Genomic DNA, 18,507 nt, shown 5'->3' on the forward strand with positions numbered 1-18,507 from the left:
TGTGTGCAAACTTAGTAATGCCATGGGCAAATTAGACATGGATTTGAGCACCTGAACATTTAGGCTGCAGATTGCAGAAAAGGAGAGGGAGCACCAGAGATTAGTGCAACGGAAAGAACTGGAGATAAAGGAAAAAGAGAGAGCGAGAGAAGAAACAGATTAACAGCCAGAGTGGCAAAGCTGAAGTTCTCTCTGGTTTCCACATCTTTCTCATACAAAAAGAGAGCTAAGAAGATAGGCCACCATAACTGTATAGAAAACCAGCGGCTGAAATAACTGTTGGGTTCAATTTTTATTTACAAATGTTCTTACTTGAAAAGCAGGTCAATTTTTCTAATCAAGAACCATTTGCATAACCTGGCACAAAATGAGAGAGATTTAAGACCACCACAATAATTGGACTGAGGAGACAATAACATTAGTGATAGAGATCCAGAGCATCCAGAGGTCATAGACAGCAGTTTGGTGGCCTATGTAAAATGGGTTGGTAGGCCCAGTCCAATTGCCATTGCTCCCAAAATATCCTTGTTTTGGACAGTCTTTCTAAGCAAAGGGTGATAGGTAGTTTGAGACACTCCTTGAACTGTTAAGAGCCCAACCTATTTCCAGCCTCAAAACAAGGCAAGGCTGATTTGGCCAGCATGGTTTATATTTTGTAGAGCTTAGGTGCTCATTATCATCATTATTATCAAAGCAAGGATGCAAAAAGGATTGCCATGCCACCAGCTTTTTTGCATGTGATGATCTCCGGGTGTAGCAGCATTCCTTAATAAATGAGGTTCTTCTTATTAATGAAAAGGTCAAGGAAGAGCAACCAGTGAGCCTCTGTTGTTGTTATTCTTACAACAGGGCTCAGTGGAGATTTGGGGCACAACTGTGCTAAGCATCACAATTACACACAGAAAGAGACAAACGCGTCCCTGAAGAGATTATTATCTAAATAGACACGTCAGGCAAAGAGTGGGAGAAAGGAAATATTTTACCTTTGCGGATGGGAAACAGATACTTTGGTATCCAAATAGTAGCCTCAAACAAGGCAAGGCTGATTTGCCAGCATGGTTTAAATTTTGTAGTGTTATGAGATTTGAGATTTGGGCACACAAGTGCCACACACATCACAATTACACACAGAACAAGACAAGCCCTGAAGAGATTATTGTGTCTAAATAGACACGTCACAAAAGAGGGGAGAAAAGGAAATATTTAGGCTTGGATGGGGGACAGATACTTTGGTATCCAAATAGTAGCTGAATTCATCCCTTAATTTCTCTCTGGTTTAAATTAGTGTAAATGGGGGATTCTCTGGAACCTGAAGTTTTTAAACCATGATTTGAGGGCTCAGCCCTGTCACCTCTAGGCTTGTCAGTTCATAGCCCCAGCACCTCAGGGGTTGTCAGTTCATAGCCCCGCCACCTGTTGCATTACAAATTAAGCACTGGCAGGAGGTCAAACTAGATAATCATGAACATAGAATCATAGAATCTCAGGGTTGGAAGGGACCTCAGGAGGTCATCTAGTCCAACCCCCTGCTCAAAGCAGGACCAACCCCAACTAAATCATCCCAGCGAGGGCTTTGTCAAGCCTGACCTTAAAAACCTCTAAGGAAGGAGATTCCACCACCTCCCTAGGTAACCCATTCCAGTGCTTCACCACCCTCCCAGTGAAATAGTGTTTCCTAATATCCAACCTAGACCTCCCCCACTGCAACTTGAGACCATTACTCCTTGTTTGGTCATCTGCCACCACTGAGAACAGCTGAACTCCATCCTCTTTGGAACCCCCTTTCAGGTAGTTGAAGGCTGCTATCAAATCCCCTCTCAGTCTTCTTTTCTGCAGACTAAACAATCCCAGTTCCCTCAGCCTCTCCTCATAAGTCATGTGCCCCAAACCCCTAATCATTTTCATTGCCCTCCACTGGACTCTTTCCAATTTGTCCACATCCTTTCTGTAGTGGGGGGCCCAAAACTGGATGCAATACTCCAGATGTGGCCTCACCAATGCCGAATAGAGGGGAATAGTCACTTTCTTTGATCTGCTGGTAATGCTTCTACTAATACAGCCCAATATGCCATTAGCCTTCTTGGCAACCAGGGCACACTGCTGACTCATATCCAGCATCTCATCCACTGTAATCCTCAGGTCCTTTTCTGCAAAACTGCCACTTAGTCAGTCGGTCCCCAGCCTGTAGCAGTGCAGGGGATTCTTCCATCCTAAGTGCAGGACTGTGCACTTGTCTTTGTTGAACCTCCAATTTGTCTAGGTCACTCTGGACCCTACCCCTACCCTCCAGTGTATCTACCTCTCCCCCCAATTTAGCATCATTTGCAAACTTGCTGAGAGTGCAATCCAGCCCATCATCCAGATCATTAATGAAGATGCTGAACAAAACCGGCCGTAGGACAGACCCCTGGGGCACTCCGCTTGATACCGGCTGCCAACTAGACATCGAGCCATTGATTACTACCCATTAAGCCCGATGATCTAGCCAGATTTCTAGTCACCTTATAATCCATTCATCCAATCCGTACTTTTTTAACTTGCTGGCAAGAATATTTTGGGGGAGACCATATCAAAAGCTTTGCTAAAGTCAAGATATGTCATGTCCACTGCTTTCCCCATCTCCACAGACCCAGTTATCTCATCATAGAAGGCAACCAGGTTGGTCAGGCATGACTTGCCCTTGGTGAATCCATGTTGACTGTTCCTAATCACCTTCCTCCCCTCCAAGTGTTTCAAAATGGGTTCCTTGAGGACTTGGTCCATGATTTCACCATGAGGTGAAGCTGGGCGGACTGTAGTTCCCCAGATTCTCCTTCCCTTTTTTAAAGATGGGCACTACATTTGCCTTTTTACAATCATCCGGGACCTCTCCCAATCACCAAGAGTTTTCAAAGATAATGGCCAATGGCTTTGCAACCACATCAGCCAACTCCCTCAGCACCCTTGGATGCATTAGATCTGGACCCATGGACTTGTGCATGTCCAGCTTTTCTAAATAGTCCTGAACCTGTTCTTTCACCACTGAAGGCTGCTCCCTTCCTCCCCATACTGTGCTGCCCAGTGCAGCAGTCTGGGAGCTGACTGAGGCAAAAAAAACATTGAGTACTTCAGCTTTTTCCACATCCTCTGTCACTAGGTTGCCTCCCTCATTCAGTAAGGATCCCACACTTTCCTTGACTTTCTTTTTGTTGCTAACATACCTGTAGAAACCCTGCTTGTTACTCTTCATATTCCTTCCTAGCTGCAACTCCAATTGTTCTTTGGCCTTCCTAATTATACCCCTGCATGTGCAAGTAATATTTTTATACTCCTCCCTAGTCATCTGTCCAAGTTTCTGCTTCTTGTAAGCTTCCTTTTTGTGTTTAAGCTCACCGAATATTTCTCTGTTAAGCCAAGCTTGTTGCCTGCCATATTTGCTAGTCTTTTCTGCACCTCGGGATGGTTTGTTCCTGTGCCCTCAATAAGGTCTCTTCTGACCTTAAAGTCTGTGAGTCTCTGTAAGTGGCTGAATTAATCAGCACCGTCTGAAATGAGTTCTTTTGAAAATGTCCTGTAACTGGTTGCCTAGATGAGAGGTGAGTACTTTTGAAAATGTGACCCCAATTTTGTGGGCTGTGTTCTTGGAAATCGAGCTCCAGGGGACTCGTCTTAGATCACACAGGGACATCTGCAGTAGAGCCAGGAATTGAACCCACATCCCCTGCTGTGGAGGCCTTATATAACTAGACCAGTTTGTATGCCCACGAATGGAATGGCAGTAGGTTTTTCCTTTCTGAGATTACCTTTTATTCCAGCCCCATCCTGGGTTTTGTGTCTGAGTGTGACGGTCAGTCAGCAATGACATTATCTATGTTGTTAGGCCCAGCAATAATGATAGAACTATAACGGGTTTTATTGTACCTCTTGCTTGCATGACATGCAAAGCACACTCCTTGTTACCATCTTTCTTCCCTTTCAAGCTGATATCTGTGGGAACAGAAATGAAGTTTGAAAAGTGACAATTCCAGGGACGAACATTGTGTTGAACAGCTGCATTTTGCGCTAAGCTTCAGATTCTTAAGGATTAGGGGGTAGCCATGTTAGTCTGTATCCACAAAAACAACAAGAAGCCCGGTGGCACCTTAAAGACTAACAGATTTATTTGGGCATAAACTTTCATGGGTAAAAAAAACCTTACTTCTTCAAATGCATGGAGGGAAAGTTACAGATGCAGGCATTATATAATGACACATGAAGAGAAGGGAGTTACCTCACAAGTGGAGAATCAGTGTTGACAGGGCCAATTCAATCAGGGTGGATGTGGTCCACTCCCAATAATAGATGAGGAGGTGTCAATTCCAGGAAAGGCAAAGCTGCTTTTGTAATGAACCAGCCACTCCCAGTCCCTATTCAAGCCCAAATTAATGGTGTTAAATTTGCAAATGAATTTTAGTTCAGCAGGTTCTCTTTGAAGTCTGTTTCTGAAGGTTTTTTTGATTCAAGAATAGTGACTTTTAAATCTGTTCTAGAATGTCCAGGGAGATTGAAGTGTTCACCTGCTGGCTTTTGTATGTTACCATTCCTGATATCCGATTTGTGTCCAATTATTCTTTTACATAGGGACTGTCCAGTTTGGCCAATGTACATGGCAGAGGGGCATTGCCGGCACATAATGGCATATATAACATTAAACAGACTTCAAAGGGAAACAGCAGAACTAAAATTCATTTCTTAACATGACAGCAGTGTAGAGTCTTTGAAGAAGAGCTGTATTGTTTTGTGAGACAGTTGCTTTGGGGGGATGCTGTTGCAAACAGCAAGAGAGTTTCCTCTCTTCCTTCATCTAACTAGAGGTGATTCTTGGGGCACAGTTGTTTTCTGGAAACCAGACACTGGTGTTTGAACTAAGATTTCTGAAAGAGGGTTTTGCCTTGATGCCATCTGTGACCACCTCTGTTCAGGGTCTGTTGTATATGTATAAATAAACAGATTACGTGAAGAAAACACCCACGTTACAAGGCATTTAAATAGCCTCCAATGGGAAGCCAACCTGCCAGACCCTGATATCTCCTACTGCTTAGCACCGGGATAGCTATTTTTACAGGGAAAAGGCTAACTCATTTAAGTGCTGGGAACAATGTCCCTTACTTCCTCCTTTCATTAGGGATGTTGACAATCAAATTATTTCAGTTGGTAAATTAGTTAAATCTGATTTCTTCAAAATGTGGCCATTCACCTAAGAGAAATAGATGGGGTCTTTGGGAAGCCTGTAGCAGATGCAAGGACCCTGCTTCACAGCTACATTGTCAGGTAATGGCAGCAGGAATTGTTTCATAGGGGAGCTCATCTAGGAATGGGAAGTAAGAGCAATCACGCTGAAAGCCAAAGCTGCAGTTTAATGTACGCAAAAGATGGGTTTTGTTATTCACGCCGAAAAGGAAATGGAATGCTAATGCAGGTGTATTAAAAAAAGAAGTAAAAGGGGTAGAAAAGCACCCTTTAACACTCTGCTTATCATGTAGGACATGCTCTCATCTCCATTTAAATCCCCCCTAAGGAAGCCTGCAGTTCGTAGAATCATAGAATCGTAGAATCATAGAATATCAGGGTTGGAAGAGACCTCAGGAAGTCATCTAGTCCATCCCCCTGCTCAAAGCAGGACCAATCCCCAACCAAATCATCCCAGCCAAGGCTTTGTCAAGCCGGGCTGTCCCCACATTCTCCACTCTGACCTGCAAGCACTTCAGGATGGCATGTTCTCTGGAGCTACAAAGGACATGAAACATGGCTAATCCAGGTAGAGGTTCCTCTTTTCGCCCTTGCTGCTTTTAAAGCAGCTTCCCAAGAAACATAATGGGGGTGATGTTTTGTAGTCGCTTTGTCCTATCTTCTCTGGAACATTATTGGGAAACGGGCTTCGTAGTGACCTGAACAAGTTATAATTGTATTATGAAATTGGCTGCCCTATTAGAAACCCTTGAAGAAATAAAGAGATCTCATATTATCAAATATCAGGGGGTAGCTGTGTTAGTCTGTTTCCACAAAAACAACCAGGAGTCCGGTGGCACCTTAAATCCTAACAGATTTATTTGGGCATGAGCTTTCGTGGGTAAAAAAACGCTTCTTCAGTTGCTTTCAAATCTATTATAAATTGTTGGAATGATGTATTATTACTAATTGAGGAACAGTGCTACAGGGGTTGGAGCGCTAGCCTGGCAGTAAGGAGACCAGGGGTCTGCCACAGCCTTCCAGTGTGACCCTGGGCAATTCACTTAGACTCTCTGTGCCTCAGTTCCCCCTTAGTAAAATGGAGATAATAATCCCTAACTCATCAGGATGTTGTGAGGATAAATACATTGAGAGAGTGAGGCGCTCGGATACTATGGGATGTGGGCCAGATAAATATCTGAAATAAATAGATTAGTTATCGTTCTCTATTATCAACGGAGGCCAGGGAAGTATTGAGCTTGGTGGTGTACCCTGAACCCAGCTCTCTGGAATCCCATACCCTTACTCACAATACCCTCCTTTCTCCCACTGTGGATTTTAATTGTTAAAAAAAATCCATTCCCTAGGACTGCCTTATACTCCTACTCCTGCTGGGAAGCGAGAATGGTGGTTTGAAGTGTGGGGAGGAGGGGAGCTTGTGCACAATTTTGGCTACTTTCTGGTGCTTTTGCAGTTCTCATCCATGTTCCTTACTTTTTTCTCACAAAATGAGAGCATGGTCTTCCACTCCAAGAGTATTTAGCTTTGAACTGTATCATAAGGGCCATATATTTCTGCCACTACAAAGTGCAATGTAGCAAAATAATTCAAAAGTTCCTAGGTGCATATGCAGTCCATAAATAGAAAGAAGAATGGGAAGGCATGTCTGATACGGGGGTGGGAGAAAGACTGCTGCCACCAAAATATCCCTTGGAATTAATTGTCTGATGGTAAGTGCTTTAAGGCAATCTTCAAAATTGCCATCATGGTATTGAACAAAGAGAACACGGGAGCAGAAAAAGAAATGTCTAGGGGGAAAGAAATAGATTTGCATCACTTTGCTTCTGTACTTACAGCTGGACTTATTAATGTTTCACACATCTTTTAAGCAATCTTCATGCTCAAAAGCCAGAGGAATTTGCTTACTGTGACAAAAATGTATCCAGGAAACACTACAGAGCCACAATGTTCACTAGAGTTGTGACCACCAGCACTGACTGAACAAAAAAGACCTTCCAGAGTTCTTCAGCTCAGATGACTTTCCTTTGGTCAGTCATGCTTGGGGCACAACTATCAAACTATGCAAAATGTAGATTCCTAACCACGATGCCTAGTTTTAAGAGGTGCCGAGCAACTACAGCTTCCCTTGATCCCAATAGCCACTGTGGGTGCTCATCACTTTGCAAAATCAGGCTGGTTCTGGTGTCCAAATGTGGATTTAGTGATTCAGATTAGGTAAATGAGTTTGATAATGCTGGTCTTTTAGTCTCTTCCTGAATGAGCCCATTGGGAATTTGATGAAGCTGTACCTAACCTACTGTGATAACCCAGCAAGAAATGATTCCTAGCACAGAGAGAGACAACTCCACTGTGTAAACTGAGCGAAATGTTCAGAATAAAATCTCACCATTATAATCTTCCCATCAGTTAGGATTTGCATGAGCGTCCATGAAGGCCCAAGATAAAGATTTTATTCTGTGCCCTGCGGCCCAACACTTCTGACTAGACCAGTTTTGTCTTTGGGTCACGTGATTGCATCACCTCCATCATCTGATGTCGTATCGTCACATTATTACCTCCATGGCTTGATTTCACTGTCTGGTCCATGTGGGCTTGGGGCTCTGCCCACATAAATCACACTGCAGGATCAGTGATGTCACTTCAGTGACATCATGTCCCATCCCTATAATATCACATTGTGGTAACTGAAAAAAATGTGGGCCTTCTTAATTATCCTGTGTAAAGCAAGAGAATGAGCTATTGCCGGACTGGGTTTGATGGGAAAAAGGGACATGCAAACACATTATTATTATTTGTTATTAGTTAATTTACTTATAGTGTGGTAGCACCTATATAACCCAGCCCCATTTTGCTAGGCACAAATATATAACATAATGAGCTTGCAAACTCCCCAAAGAGCTGATTGGTCACATATTGTTTTCTTATAAAAGTAGGATTTATCTGGAAATTTCAACTGGCCCCAAGAGACCTTAACAAGTTAGCAAGTGCCTTTGATTTCACCAGTCAATTCTGTGCCAATATACTTCTATACATATAGAAAAGCAATAATTAATTATTGAAACTTCTTCCTTATTTATAAAAAGAAAAAGGCTTACAACCCTAAAAGAGACACGATCCAGAGAAAAAGCACCTTAAAAGAAGTCTTTGTATATGTTAAAAAAACTGTAACTACACTTTTCTTTCCACTGCACATGCTATTTGTTTACATAATCAGCTGAGATTTATTGCATTTCTTTACTCATCTTTATCCGTTTTCTTTTTGGTTTTATAGTCCTCTTTGCAAAGATTTGCATTTGTAACACATTAGCAAACTGGACATCACATCATCCTCTAGTGGCTGGTTCACTGCAGGATAACACCCTAATCATTGCTACCAGCTAAGGGAGATGCTCCTCTACCTCAATGGGTAAAGGGTTTTATTGCCGTGCTGAAAGTATCAAGTTCAAACCCTGATAATGACCCATGCTTGTGGAGGAGCCATTACACATTTATGTCCTGATTCAACTAAGCACATGAATAGTCTCAGTCCTGGTCAGCACAACATTTAGACACCTGAATAGTCAAACTGAAGTCAGTAGGACTTAAACACATGTTCACGTACCTCTCAGCCTGCAAATTTCACCTGTGGGATGCAATGTGTGACAAAGATTCAAAATAAGGATGCACATGAAAAAAAGTTATTCATGCAAGAAACTTTAAATGGTGTGGGATTTCTCCCTTAAGTTAAAAGGCTCTTTTCACAATGTCTGTGTCATGATTCTTGATTTCTGATTGAAACCATAGTCACCAATAAAAAATGAGAGGTCGTCAGTTCTATGTGGAACATAGGGAGTTTCAAGACTGAAATAAATGACAGCCCTTGAAATGAGCGATCATTGTGAGGCGTGCCTGGTGAAGTGTTTTCCTGAATAGAGATGGAACCATTAAGTGCTTTGCTGAATCAGAGCCCTACAGCTGTTTTGAGTTGGGGGTTCTGAACACTGTAGTGAAATGTTTAAACTGCACCAAAAATAAAATAAAAACACAATTGTCTTTTCAATGTAAAGAGCAATGAGGTCATTAAGAGCAGGCATGAGCATTTAGCTTCTCTTTCCAAGGCCATCTCATGATTCTTTAAAGGCAAGGTTGAAAGCTGTTCTCAAAATGTGCAAGAAAGGATCATTTTTTTTAAAAAATCGTCCTTGAGACAAGGTTTTCTATGCAAACAACACGGTTGTGGTGCTGAGTCTTAGCAATCAGCGTAATCCAATGTAATGTTTTGCGGCATGTGTGTACAAGATAATCTTTTGTAACGAATGTGCTCATCTGTTTTCCCAAATTCTTTGGATCAGGGGTGAAATATGGGGAGACTTTTGTTTAAAAGAAGAACTGGGTAAGTGACCAAAATGAGAGACTTGGAAGTTGAGTTGTTTATGGAATGAAGTGATTCTGATTACACACAGACTGGCTTTGCAAGCTGTGAAGTGCTGCTTTTGCTGGATCAATAGCATCAGAGTAGAAAATGTACTTCAAGTTGAACCACAAGCAGGAAAGCAATCCTCAGCTTTCACATATGTAATATGATCAGAAGAAATAACAGAGTCTGAAAACACAAATGGGCAATATATTATTTATTGTTATTGTTATTCATTATGTTCTCCCTCTCTAAACTCCTATATTTCACCCATCACTGTGATGTCTGATTACCAAATAATAATGATCATCATAATTATTTGTGTGTGTTCATATGATGCTATAGAGATTAGTGTTATGCTGTTAATAAAATGCTGGTATATGTATTTGTAAATTACAGTCCAGTCACTCCATCCTGGCAATATATATATATATCCATTAAGGGCTAGATAGCATGAGCCCATACAGGGGCATGGATTATTGGAAGCCTCCTTTTTGCACGTGTGAGCTACACAGTGGTATCTACCTGCCACTCCCTCTCCCCCAGAACAAGCTGGTGGGATGGGGCAAAAGAACGGCCATTGGGAAACATTTTCTGATTGCAAATTATTTAAATGTTCCTTTTTGTAGTATAATTCCATTGCTGCGAGTTATATTGACGCCTGCATCTCACCGCAAAGAATCACGCTCGCTTCTTGGTGCTTATACTTTTCAGAGACAGGTAGCCAATCATCAAAACACTCGTAGATGTAGATTAAGGACCAATTCAGAAGGGAGATCCTATGGATGGTCTTTGCCCTCTTTGTTTCCACACCCCCTCCTAGGTGACATTTTACCAATCTATGAGTATTTAATTTTCATCTTCCCTCATCAGTCTGTCCTGTCAGTCACTTTCATCATATGGGGTGAAACTCACTTCTGTGCTAAGGGCCAGCATGAGGGCCATGCATCCTTTCAGTCCTACTCAAGGGCCAGTCTATGAGTGACCATAGCCTTTCTCCTGGTGAATTTCAACCCTGGTGCATTGCAGGATGCTGCACAATGTCCTTTCTAGTCACCGATAAACATTCTTCCAACATTTCTGATCACTGTAATTATCTTCTAAATTAAGAGTTGCTGACTCTTGTCATTTGATCATGAGTTCTCACAGTACTTGGTATTTTATTTAAAGCATGAGTTCCTGGAGTCATATGATTATCTAAAAGTCTCAGCTTTCTTTTAGGTGCGGGGAAAAAAGAAGTTTCTAACCTTACAGTTGTGAAGAAAAGGTTATAAACATGACCCAATGGTAACCCTAAAGGCTTCAAAATCAGAAGCCAATCAAAAGAAGCAAAAATTCACTACTTGTTTTTTTGTTTTTTTTTTAAAACCCTCATGATTTTTAAGCCAGTTGCATGGTTTTGCAGACTCGTATTTTTTGAACATTTGGAGTTAGCAATACCAGACATTTCCTTGTGGCTTTCACAATAGGAGTATGGCCTCAGACCATCAAAGAAATCAGTGGCCATTAAGTGCCTAACTACCTTTGAGGATCTGGGCCATAGAAACTATTGAAAATGTAAGTACAGACCATGTCTAAAATTTCACTGATAAATATATCTGGTCTCAGCAGTCCTGGCCAGTTCATATCTGCAACATAGAAGAGAAATGAGATAGCAGATAAATTACCCCAAAAGCACTTTAAGACATCAGCACTGCCCAATGAAGAAAATTAGTGCAATCTAATCGCATGATCTGAAGTAGCACTGTGGGTTAATAATACCACTTAATGGGGCACACATTACCAGGGTTGGAGTAAATGGATTATAGAATATTACTGCATATACTGGCATCTTATAAATAAATTATTATAACACTAATTGGGCCTAAATTGCCTTGTTTTAATGTCATCTGGTAATTAAACCTTTTAGTGGCTCACTGCCTAGTTCTTTCCTGCTGTGGAAAAAATATTTTCCCTGATTATAGCAGTTGCAAAACAATACTGACGTGACATCTGCCTGTCTATTTTGATCCCAAAAATAAATAAACCCATTACCTGGATTGTCTTCTGATGTGAACCTATGGATGGCGCATTAAAGAAAGGATGTCAATATCAGCCCTGTATGTCGTTGCATGGAAAGGTTAGTAACTTTAATTTAATACAGTGGTGAGTTCTGTAGGATAAAGTTACTGTGGCCCTCTTGACCCATCATCACCGTGTTCTATGTGAAAACTTTCCCCAGTAATGCTCCTGGAGTTGGAAGCATCTGGCATGATGTGGATAAACATGATGTAAGATTCCCAAAGGGAACTCTGCCGGGGCATCTCTCAGTCCTGCAATCCCTCTGCTACTCACAGCTTTATTTTTCACACACTGCCTACCCATCAGGCTTTTAAAGTCATCTCTTAGGTGCGCCATAGAGTCAGCTTTGCTCCCTCCTTAGCTCAGAAGGTTGCCGGGCAACCCTGCATTTATACATCCAGCTTCCCTTATTCCAGTGTGAATCCAAATAAATCTGGATCTGGTTCTGCACTTCCCCAACATCCCTGTGGTCCAGGATTTTGATTTGCACCAGCACAGACATAATCAAGGACCAGTTGTAAAGTTCAGATTTAAAATTCCCTGGAGTCCTGTTTAGATCACTCAGGAGGCCTGGGCCAGTGCCCTCGTCTGCACTTAGAGAAAGAGGCTGCTGTAGCAAGAAACACAATGGGGATGAAGTTGCTTTCCAGTTGCCCAGCCAGTGCTTAATTTTCGCCATATCAGGTCAGCTGGAGAGGGAGGCAGCTGCTTCTGCAGAGTAAGTCAGTCTGGCTTCCCTCTCCAACTGACCTGGTATGGCAAGGAAGTCGGGAGGGGTTTCCTAAATTGCTGGGCTGCTTAAACTGCAGTGATAGGAGCATGGGAGATTTTGCTGCCTGTCTTGATCCATCACCTTCCCTTTCTCTGTACGGGTTGGGGGAGAGGCAATATAGGCCCTGGAAGGCAGGCAAGCAGCCTCATAGGCTATGAACTGCAGACAGCTGCTTCCCTGTCTTTGAGATTCTATGTTTAGAGCCCTGCACGGATACAAAATTTGTATCTGCCTCCAATCCGCCATCCGTAAAACTGGTCCGTGGCTATCCACAGGTTGGCAGATATGAGCAGCCTCTGCCGCCCGCTTTTCTTCCACTTGTAACAGAAATGCTTTACCGTGCTCTTCATCCGTAATATGGGAAAGGAAGGAGATGGATGAGTCAAATTCTGTTCCTGTTGAGTCAGTAGCAAAGCTCCACTGATGCCACTGGAAACCGGATTGCCGGTTTAGCCCTAAAACACCCATGCTCATGTTAAATGGAACATAGACTAATTACCCTTATTTATAGAGATGTGCCTGGTGCTTCACTGGAAACCCCCAGGTCCCCGCGTTAAGCATCTAAAAGCCTGTTCTTGCAGGGAGCTGAATTCCATTGCTCATTTCCATGGATTTTAACAGCAGCGGAGAGTGCAGTGTTGGGCCTAAATTTTGCAAAGCAAAGGGTGCTGATTAACAAAGGGAGAGTTGATTGGAGTGTGGGAGGCTGAGGGTTACAAGAAGATGAAATATAAAAACCCCCTTGCGAATATATTTAATGTATTAAAATATGGAGGGAGTCTGGAAAATAAGGGGGCTGGGGAGGGAAGGGAACTGAGAAGGGGAAAGAAACTAAGCAGGAGGAGAAACAATGGAAGAATTGGCCTTTACTCCAGTATCCCATCTTTCATTCCGTCCTGCTGTATGGCCCTTTATTCCCACCCAGGGTTGGCAGCTTAGTGTTACAGCCTCTGTAAACCGGTACACAGTGCCAGTGTGTTCCATACAGGGACTCTCAGGCTTGTTGTAGAGTTAAATACCATGAGAGTGAAGATAGCGCGTTGTATAAATGATAGAAAACAAGGGTCTGAGGCAGTTCTGTGGTGAATAAATTCAAGCATCCAGCCATAAGGCCACTCGCAGCAAGAGAGTGAGAGATAAGGGAGGATGGAGATTTGAAAAGAGATGGACAGCCAATGAGGCAGGGAGATTCAAGAAAGGAGAGAGAGAGAAAAGAGTATTAATCGTCTCTCCAAAGGCAACTGACAACACTTGGAAATGGGTCTCTGAAGGCAAATATCCTCTAAGCTGGCTAAATCCCCAATTCAGGTGTCAGAGAGAATTCCACGGTGCATGCAATATGCACGGCGAGGTTGCTAATGTCATTGTTTTGGGGTAAGCTTCATTTCCATGCATTTAGAGGCCTGCTCCAGCTTCACTGAATCTAATGGGAGTCCTTCAGTGGGGATTGGATCCAGCCCTAGAGTGAGGTTCATGGTGAAATACTCTTGTGGGTATCAAGCTGAACTAACCCATGAGCTGCCTGCTGTGTTTCCTTTCTCTCTAAGAGGAAGGCTAAATCTCAGCCTCTGTATAGGATGTGAAATGACTTGAATGAATCATACATGAGCTGAAAGTCGCTCTAAAGGCATTGGGAGTTTGTTGGGGATCAGCTGGTAAGATCTTCAGCAAAATCTTTGGCAAAAATGAGTTTGATTAATAAGGTATGTATCTTTCACAGCTTCTGCAGCAATAAAAGATACAGTATGAAAGGCTCTGCACTGCACTCCATTGTAATAAGAGTTCTGTCTGGGCCGAATCTGAGGTACTGTTTAAAGGTGTATGTTAAACATTGGCAAATGAGATTAATTCCAAGTAATTTGCTCCTAAATTTAGTTTTAGGAGATAGTCAGTTCCCAGCTGTCTTAGTCTAACCTGTCTCAGTTTACAAAGCTATCAAAGAAGACATAGGTTATTTATTATCATTTGTATTAATAGGGTCTAGAGACCCGAACTGAGAATGGGGCCTCATTGTGCTGTACAAACACATAGTAAGAGAGAAGTTCCTGTGCTGAGTAGCTTACGATATAACACCTGTCAGGGGTGGTCTAGTTATTACGTAGTCCTGCCCTGAGTGTGGGGCACTGGACTAGATTACCTGTTGAGGTCCCTTCCAGCTCTATACTTCTATACGACAGACAAAGGAAGTATGATTATCCCCATTTAACAGATGAGAAAGTTAGGCATGGTGAGATTAGTCCAAGGTCGCAAAGGAAGTCTGTAGGAGTGGCAAGAATTGAACCCACATGTCTTGAGACTTAACCCAGTTCCTTAATGACAAGGCCAGCCTTCCTCTGAGCTACACTAAATCCCTCTAAATGTAGTTAGAGTTTATTGGTGTTTCCTTGATCCCCTCTGAATTTGGCCCTGTTGATCAATTTTTTTTAAAGCTTGAGTTCTTTCTTGTTGCTGGGATTCCCTTAGGAATAGTTATTTTTACTCCAACAATAGTGCTGACATGCTGAAGTTCATGTCATGTGTATGCCTTGATTTGCAATTAGGTTCAATGGCCAGCAGATCAGCCAGTAATGGATGGGCAAATAGGAACATATCACCCATCAAACAAAAGATGAAGGCATTGTTGGTCCTTGGCTCTGCAGCCTAAATGACCTAACACTAGACTTAAACAAGCCTTTTCTTCTTGATTCATTGCCGTGCATTCTCAACCCCGAAACAGTCATGTGGAGGCCTCAAATCTAGAAGTTTTTTTAGCAACTCAGGAAAGCATACAACACCTTAAACTTTTTTGCCAAGTGTTTTCAATGTCTGATGACTAGCTACGTGCAAACCTCAGAAGCATCAGAGGTTTCATTTGGGAAAAGCAGTCAGAAGTTTGGAGCCTTATCTGAACTTCTTGAGTATGCAAAATTGGATTAGAAGTCTCATGACAATAATCTCTTGTGAGATTTCATAATCCTTTGGTTGACAACCCCATCCGGAACATAGCAGTGCAAATGAAAACAGAGTGGAAAAAAAAATTCTCCAAACCTGATTAAGTTTTGAGTGAAAGTTTTAATGGGTCTTATTTAATCCCAACTCATTTGGCTGCCTGTCTCTGTTTATAACTTCCAACTGTGGTCATTAAAGATTCCTTAGCACTGATGGCAAGAATATGGCTATCAGGAAAACTATTCCTTCTGCCACATCTGTTGGCTATGGAATTCAATTTCACTTTCCTGTTCTAAACACTGTGTAGCACTGAGCAACTACTGTCTTCCACCAGAGGTGGTTTCATAGATTCTAGGACTGGAAGGGACCTCGAGAGGTCATTGAGTCCAGTCCCCTGCCCTCATGGCAGGACCAAATACTGTCTAGACCATCCCTGATGGACATTTATCTAACCTACTCTTAAATATCTCCACAGATAAATGGTTGCATTTTGCTTGTGATTCAAATCACTCTTACATAACTCAAGTATCAGAGGGGTAGCCGTGTTAGTCTGGATCTGTAAAAGCAGCAAAGAGTCCTGTGGTACCTTATAGACTAACAGACTTATTAGAACATGAGCTTTCGTGGGTGAATACCCACTTCATCGGATGCTCCAATATGTCTGTTAGTCTATAAGGTACCACAGGACTCTTTGCTGCTCTTACATAACTGTAAGTGTTCTGAGATCCTTCGGCATGAGAGGTACCTATAATATCTATTTATTAGTAGTTGAAATTATTTGGTAGTGGGTAGTTGAAAAAAAATCTTCTCCAATTGCAGGGATCTAATGTGACTCTTTCCAAGTAATTAGCCAATGGAACCTCTACAAAGAGCTGTAATTGCAATAAGATAGGCATGCTTTTCTCCTCCAACAGTCCGCTGCTAGCTTTGTCTTTAATTTGTAGGTGTGTACATATCACTGCCTTGGACATTTTGAGTAGTTGACCACACTGTGCACAGAGAAAGCAGGGAGATGTTTTGCATGTTCATCTTAATTTTTGTCTGTCGAGTTCCTTGTTCAGGGGAAATTGCCTGGTCCCTGGACGAAAAGCCTGCAAATCAATAACCATCTCAGAGACTGTTGTTTTAGTTAACAAGGTATTTTATTAAATTAGAGAGGCTAGCTTTCTTTGTTTTATAAATCATGGAAGTGTTTTGTTTTTTAATTTAAAATGGAGAGCTGCCTTTCTCCCCAGAGACAAAATACAACCTTTCACACTGTTGCTTCTGCCTCTGTTGAGCATTTCTGATGTCTCAGCAGACAAGAGCATCAGAGCGCTGTTAAAACAACAAGGAGTCGTTGTGTCACCTTAGAGACTAACAAATTTATTTGAGCATAAGCTTTCTTGGGCTAAAACCCACTTCATCAGATGCATGGAGTGAAAAATACAGGAGCAGGTATAAATACATGAAAGGACGGGGGTTGCTTTACCAAGTGTGAGGTCAGTCTAACAAGATAAATCAATTAACAGCAGGATACCAAGGGAGGAAAAATAACTTTTGAGGTGGTAAGAGAATGGCCCATTACAGACAGTTGACAAGAAGGTGTGAATAACAGAAGGGAGAAATTAGTATTGGGGCAATTAGGTTTAGGTTTTGTAATGACCCAACCACTCCCAGTCTTTATTCAGGCCTAATCTGATGGTATCCAGAATGATGGTATATTGAATTTTATGATTCCTGATGTCAGATTTGTGTCCATTTATTCTTTTGCGTAGATACTGTCCAGTTTGGCCAATGTACATGGCAGAGGGGCACTGCTGGCACATGATGACATAACATTCAAAAACCAGTAAGAGAATACTTCAGTCTCTCTGGTCACTCAATAACAGACCTAAAAGTGGCAATTCTTCAACAAAAAAACTGCAAAAACAGAGTCCAACATGAAGCTGCAGAACTGGAATTAATTTGCAAACTGGATACCATCAGATTAGGCCTTTGAGTCTAGATAATACTGTGTCATTCTTCAGTGCAGGGCACTGGACTATATGACCTATCAAGGTCCTTTCCAGTCCTAAGTCTCTTTCTTGATTAAATGTGCTCCACACACTGAACACTTTTGAAAACCCCTGTAATTATTTGGGCCAAGAGAATCCTAAAGCTCTAGGCACCTTCTGCTTACTGGCTGTGTTAATCCTGTGGCTCTGGCCTTACTGGGCAGCATGTACCTGATCTCAGAAATTTTAAATAGAGCGGGATGGTCATATTTGAGCAGCAGACTGTGGGAGGTTTAGGAACAAACTGGAAGTTTCAGGGGGAAAAAAAAACATTTTTCTCTCTACACTGGAGTCAGGTATCCATAAATGTGTAGACATTTTTCTCCAATCAACCGTGGTTGTTTCTCTGTATCTTTTCCCACCAGAACCCTATGCATGGACTTCCTCCCAATTCTAATCCACCACGTCATCCGTATCTTCTAAATCCCACCTAGACCCTCACTTCTTCTGTACTGCCTCTAAGAAGTGAGTCAATAATTTCAATAGCTGTATCAAAAATATAATTGGTGGGTTCCCGTCCTGGGTTTCCTATAATAGGCTCTTTACCCAGTGTCAATCTTGTTTAGATTGTGTGACCTGTGAGGTCAGGAAATGTCTATATTTTGTGTCTTGTTCAGCACTGGACATATTATTGATGCTTAGCAATAAGCCCAGTGATAATAATAAGGCAGTGTAGGGCACTGTCTGGGAACTCAAGAGATCTGGGTTCTAGTCCCAACTCTGTCCCTGGCCTTCTGTGTAATTTTGCGGAATTAATTTAATCTACCCGTGTGCCTCTGTTTTTCCCTTCCTATCTTTGACCTGTCCAGATTGTACACTCTGTGTGAGAGTGTAGCTCTTTTACTATGCAATCGTATAGTGCCTAGCAAAATGGGGCCCTGATCTCATTTCCAATGTTTAGGTGTTGCTGTAATAAATGTAATAATAATACTGATCAGAAAAAAAGGTTGAGATGTTACTCTGTCAACCAGTTATATCACCTGCTCTTTCCTGTCATCAGAAAGGGTAGAGTAGTTAAGTTCCTCTGGGGCGTTCAAGAAATTTTATACGCACACTTCAGAACTACCATCCACAAACCATGGTCATCCTTAACCATTTTATATCATTTT

This window comes from Mauremys reevesii, linkage group 7 (assembly GCF_016161935.1).
Source record: "Mauremys reevesii isolate NIE-2019 linkage group 7, ASM1616193v1, whole genome shotgun sequence".
Taxonomy (NCBI): domain Eukaryota; kingdom Metazoa; phylum Chordata; order Testudines; family Geoemydidae; genus Mauremys; species Mauremys reevesii.